This window comes from Monodon monoceros, unplaced genomic scaffold, assembly GCF_005190385.1.
Source record: "Monodon monoceros isolate NGI ecotype Baffin Bay Population unplaced genomic scaffold, NGI_Narwhal_1 Super_Scaffold_14, whole genome shotgun sequence".
NCBI classification, from domain to species: Eukaryota; Metazoa; Chordata; class Mammalia; order Artiodactyla; family Monodontidae; genus Monodon; species Monodon monoceros.
This window is the reverse complement of record NW_021703770.1, coordinates 47495216-47501834: the sequence shown is the minus strand read 5'-3', so window position 1 is coordinate 47501834 and position 6619 is coordinate 47495216.

The following is a 6619-nucleotide window of genomic DNA, read 5'->3' as shown; positions in this document are numbered from 1 at the left end:
CAGCTGGCCACCCAGCAGGGAGAGCTTTGTCGAGAGCCTCCTGCTAAGCCTGAATTTTCCTTGAAAATTGTCTAAAACAAACACTGGTTTTTAAGCTCTTTAGAAATGAAAACAGTAAATAGAAACCACTGATTAGTTCTCTTTTGGAAAGCACCAACAATTAAATGGAAGTGTTGTTGACAATATAAATTCCGTTCCAGGAGACAAAATTTACTTATGCATTCGAAACTTTTAAGGGTTTTCACCAAGCTTTAAAATGTTAACCACACATCTTCAGTGTGTTCTTTTAGCCCAACGAACCCCTCCAAAAGGATCAGTAACGTGTAGAATAGCATCCTACTGCAGGGTCTCCTGTGTGTATTTCTCTTTATTGTGCGTAATTGCCTCATTGTTTTGGAGACCACACAAACATTGTTTGGGACCACATGCTACTTACACATTAATTATTTATAGTTATTTAAATTACATATTTTATCTTAATTGAAGTAATAAAATTGTTCAAGTAAGTTTTAGACTTAAGGCCCATTTTAAATGAACTTTTATTTTTATGTCCTTGTGTTTAGTGCCTATAAATGGCTTCCTGTAACACACCAGTTGAAGAAATGAAAATGGTGTTCAACATCTGATTCTGCGCTAAACTTTACTCTAGTGGTGTTTTCTGAAGAGTATTAAATAAATTGAACCTCCAGTTTCTAAAGAAAAAGAACTTACCTCATCCTCAGCTCCCACTTATTACCCCAAAGTCACAAATTCTCATTAAATAGTCAGCCATAATGTTCAAAACAATATGTAACGCATAGCTCCAATCACTCAGTGCTGGGTTCCCTCCTATATCCAGTTTTTAAAAAGCAGAGTTAGAAGGGCACATTGAGTCCTAGGCAATAGAGATTCTGAACCCATAGGAACTTCCTAGAATAACACTCTGGCTTATATGTCATAAATTGAGTCAACTAAGTAACTTGGTGTGTGAAAGATATACTCAACAAGTTATAATCCAGTCCCTAAAGAATATTGCACTGAAAGGATTTACAGAATAATGCCAAATCTAAAACTCATTAAAGACTTAGACTATCATTTAGGGAAAACTCATTTCTCTCTTACATGAATAATATTGGTGGAAAACAGAAAAATATTATGGATTTTTGTATTCTATTCTATTGTAAGTATTTAGTACATTTCAGTGAAAGAAAGAGAGCAACGCAAGAAATTAGGGAGGTCTCAAGGAGTGATACACTGGGAAGCCCTACAATTCTATACTCTCTTCTTTAGATTAAGAAGAAAAAAATATAACCAAAAGGCATATTTAACAGATAAAAATGAAGAATTTGCTTCATTTGGAATGAGTTTTTCTTGGAATAGCTGCAATTTTGTTGTTGTTTTTCAAGTTTTCCTTTTCTTTAGATCCCACCTACTGGGATTAATTTTCTCTAGAGTGATCTCATGCCCGAAACATCAGTTTGAAGGTGTAGGTGTTCATCTTATTGACTTCCTTTTCCCCAAGGTGCAGGGTTTGTGTTTGTAAAGACAATTAGCATGGGGCTCTTTTAAGCCAATTTCACATACAAAGTGAAGTGTGGAACCAACAGGGCAAAGCTCCTCTCTGAGCTTTCTTCTCATAAACCAATAATAAAGAACCCTAAGTAGGATGCCTTCGTGTGAAATTCCGAGATGAGAGAAATGTTCCTGCTACCCTTGGCAGACTATTTTTCATTATCATAACACCAAAAAAAAACATAATAATTCAGACAAGTCAGTAAGAAATTTTCAATTACTGAAAATACTTTGTCTCCACTATAGTAGTGAATCATTCCTGTTAATTTGCATAGCTCTACATTTAGCACTGAAAAATAGAATATTTAGCTCTTGTAGAATTTCAAATTTTATAAGTTATCTTATAATTGCAAAAAAGAAGATAAATGTTAGTATATAATAATAAATTGCAGGTAAGATCTCTGCTGTCACGTAAAAACACAAATTTTGCTTTTTTTAATAGTAATGACTTAAAGAAGTTGACAGCCAACTGATGAGTGAAGTTTCCCTGATATTGTGCATAAATCAAAGAAGATAAAGTGAGAGTATTTCCATGATATTTTAGCTGATTTGCCTAAAAGCGTCTGTCTTTTCAAGTTGACAATTTGCATCCAAACCTTAAAAAAAAAATGATGATTAGAAATAGATTTAGTTACATGGAAAAATATTTACAATATATTTCAGGGTGGGGTAAAAAAACAAAACTCTCTATAGTATGATCTCATTTGTAATCTCACTAATGAGATAAGTTCCCATGGTGTGGAAGGAAGTCTCCTGCCAAAAATCAAACAGCAAGGAACAGAGACTTGCTGACAACTATGTGACTGAACTTGGGAACAGATTCTCCACCACTAGCTGAGCCTCGAGATGACTACAGCCCCAGTTGACAGCTTGACTGCCACCTCAGGAGAGCTTGGCTCTGAAAGTAGACTTCCAAGTTCAAGTCCTGTTAACACCACTTACCAGTGCGGTGACCTTAGGAAAGTTACCTAGCCTCTCCATCACTCCAGCTTTCTTATCTATGAATTTGAAGTAATAATAACACAAATGTCATAGGGTTGCTGTGAATAACTCCATTCATGTAAAGCAGTTAGAACAGTACTTGGAACATTATAAATGCCCAATAAATATCATTATTGTAATATATTATATATAATAACTACATAGTACGCTAAAAACTAACATAAGTAAATGGTTTTAAGGGGTTGTATTAGTTATCTCTTGTTTTATAACAAATCTCCCCTGAATTTAGTAGCTTTCAAACTTTAACAAAGTGAGCTGAGAAGCATCCCCTGTCTCTCAATAATAGGTCTGAGTATGCCCACCACACTTGGGCATCAGAGAGGTTACCTCTGCGAAAATGCACAGTTGGCTGGGCCCTCAGTCAGTCAGCTTCCTCTAGTAGGAGGTTCTCAAGGTGCAATTCTCATGACTGCCACAGATAATCAAGTATCAAGACAATTGCTATGAAAAGAAAACCATATTTGAATACTTAGATGAACTATTTTTAAATCAAGTATCAAGACAATTGTTATGAAAAAAACCATATTTGAATACTTAGATGAACTATTTTTAAAAATCAAAACTTTTATTCCAAAAATATTTGCACAGTTTTCATAAACATTTCAAAAACCAGTTGCTTAGAGACTGATTTCTAACCTAAATAAATCAACATTTTTTACAATTTACTGAAACATGTCCTGGATTTCCGTGCTGCCATGTTTAATTCAAGCAAGACTCTAAAAAAAGTTAACAGAGAAAAGAACCTTGGTTTTTGATTGACTTGTGGTTTCGGGGCATTTCCACAACCTGATACTTCTACCTGTTGTTCCCATACAAGCCTTTCTCTCCAGGGAAATAGCTTTCTCTTCCTAGGACACCATCAACTGCATCCTTGGCAATGCTTTTCTCTCTGACTGTTAGTCTGTGACCAATTTTCTCTCTCCAACATTTTGGAGAAACCTGCTATGGATTGAAATTGGAGGTCACAGTTTCCTTCCATATGTTAGTCTCAGAATGTGGGACACAGCCCTGTGCCCAAGAGGAGCCCATGGTCAAGCTGAAAAGCCAGCTGTGAAAGCTTTCAAGACTTAATCTCTTCACCAGGTCATCAACTCCTCTGGTGTCCAAATTTGTCAGGTGCCATTTGGCATCAGGAATAGCAGAGAATGTTTAAATCCAGATTTATTCTTCCATTATGTGAAGCTTTATTTCTGAAATGCTGTTTTGTTTCATTTTATTTTTTAAGACATTTCTTCTTGGTTTATTCACTTCAATTGCCACATACATACTGGGTGCTTTCATGAAGTAGTAAATTTTTGGTGGGTGGTGGGGGAGTGCTTAGATTATTAAAATTATTATTATTAGTTTGTCCCTATATGTTTTGCCTTTAAAAATATTGAATATATAAGCATCTGCTGGAAAAATAGCTCAGATGAGGAGTTTGATAAATATTCAGACTTTATTTTTTTTTTATATTCAGACTTTAAGTGTGTTCACTAGTTTGATATTTTTATCTCATTTTTCTCATGCTTGATCTCAGCCATTACCAGAGGTTCTCAAACTATAATGTGCATAAAAATAACTCCCGGGACTTCCCTGGTGGTGCAGTGGTTAAGAACCCGCCTGCCAATGCAGGGGACATGGGTTCGAGCCCTCGTCCGGGAAGATCCCACATGCCGCAGAGCAACTGGGCCCGCGTGCCATAACTACTGAGCCTGAGCTCTATAACCCGTGAGCCACAACTACTGAAGCCCGTGCGCCTAGAGCCCATGCTCCGCAGTTAGAGAAGCCACCGCAATGAGAACCTCGCACACCGCAATGAGGGGTAGACCCTGCTCGCCGCAACTAGAGAAAGCCCGCGCGCAGCAACAAAGACCCAACTCAGCCAAAATTAAATAAATAAATAAACGTTAATTAAAAACACAAAAAGGCAAACTCAGGGAGCTAGTTAAAAATGTAAATTCCAGAACACTATTCCCAAAATTTTAGATTCATTGAGCCTGGGAAAAAGACCAAGAAGTTGCATTTTTAACAAACCAGTGTAAAGTGGTCTGTAAACTACAATTTGAAAATATTGTTTTAGACATTCAAATGTAAAAGTCATTAAAATTTAAATCAAAGAATCATAACCATATTCAGTGCTATTGCTCATAAATGGCAAAACTGGGCACCTAAACAGTAAATTCACAGACCCACCCAAATGCCATCATCTCCAGGGAAAACAGATATGAGGTAGCCAGCACCAGGAGAAGGGGAGAGAGAGAGAGAGAGCGAGAGCGCTGGGCAAGCTCTGAATGGCTTGGACAGTGGACAGCAGGGGAGCATCGGGTACTGATTATGGCAAAGGAGGTGCTTTACCAACCCTTCTGTTAATGTTTAGTTTTGTTGTTTTCCAATTTCAGAGGTAATACGTGATTAGCACAACCTTTTTGAAAACACAAAAAGAAAGCTGACTGTTAATAATAACTTTAATTTATGGACGTATATAAATACCTTTATTTTCATATTTGTATATTGTTATTTCCTAAAAATATCATGGTATATATAATTCAATGTAATTTTTTTCCACCGATCAGTATCCTTATTTCCCGTGTCAAAAAAAAATATCTAAAAGATGATTTTAAGTGGCTAACCAGCACTCCATCGTGTAGATATTCCACAATTTAATTAAATATTCTTTTGTTATTGAATATTCAGTCCCACTGTGTGGTGGACATGGGATGAGCCACCACCATCCCCTTCAACACAGATATTTTAAATATTTGAGAGAAGTCTTAATTTTTTCCTTTATTGTTTCTGCCTTTTGCATTGAACTCAGAAAGGACTCCTACTTTGGATACATTGTGATGTTGAGATGCACTGTGTAATCAGCCTCTGTATTTTTTTTTTTTTTTTTTTTTTTTTGCGGTGGGTGGCCCCCTCCTTTTTCCTCTCCCGTTGCGGAGCACAGGCTCCGGACGCGCAGGCTCAGCGGCCATGGCTCACGGGCCCAGCCGCTCCGCGGCATGTGGGATCTTCCCAGACCGGGGCACGAACCCGTGTTCGCTGCATCGGCAGGCAGACTCTCAACCACTGCACCACCAGGGAAGCCCAGCCTTTGTATTTTTGATTGAACAGTTTCCCATTTTCTACCCATTTGAGATCACCAAAGCAAATTATATCTCAGGGTTCAAGAGTCATTAGACCTGGCTCTCACTGCGTTAGAAGTAGGGGAAAGTTACGGCCTCATTCTCCTCAAGTAAATCCCAACTCATCCAAATCTTTATAACTTCCTGTCTTTTGTGACTTTGCAATTTGCCATTCTTCTCATTGACCCTATTTACCACTCTAGACCTCTGAAATCCCATATTGTGTTTTATTCAGTAGCCTGCTATCTAGTGGTTGAAATGGAGAAGTACAGGTATTTCCCCCCTAAAGAATAATCCCATTTCAGAATACAGCTCTAAGGTCACTCCAGTAATAACCTCATATTTGTATAAAACTATGAATAGCTTATAAATCACTTTTTAAATAGTAGAATTAATCATAAACCTAGAGTCAGAATATATTTGTTTTATCTCCAGATCTGCAATTACTGATTTGTAACTTCTGTTTTTTTAAAAAATTACTTAACTTTTTGAAGTTGGGTCTCCCTTTCTTTGAGGTAAGAAGGCTGTTTTTGATGTTCCTAAGCTCTTTATAATTTTCAATATGTTTTACAATTCTATTATATGTAGCATTTGGAGAACTCTTAAATCAAGAAATTTCTTTTTCAGATTCTTTAATGATTAGACACAAAAAGCCATGAATTCCTCCTTATTTCTTCAGTTGGTATGACAGTCTATCAAATTATCTCTGATAATATCCCTTCCTATTCTAAGACTATAAGGTTTGTTTGTATAAAACTCTCTCTGATTACAAATCTTTCTTCTGTGACATCTTTAATAATATAAATATAATGTATAATAATGACCTCTATAATAATGTAAAATCACCTTTCTACCTAACAATTCATTTTTCTTAGTTCATATTTTCTAATAGAAGCAGTGTTCTCAGCATAACAATGCCATTTATTATTCCCACGGGTGAATTTTCCATCATTAGTTCA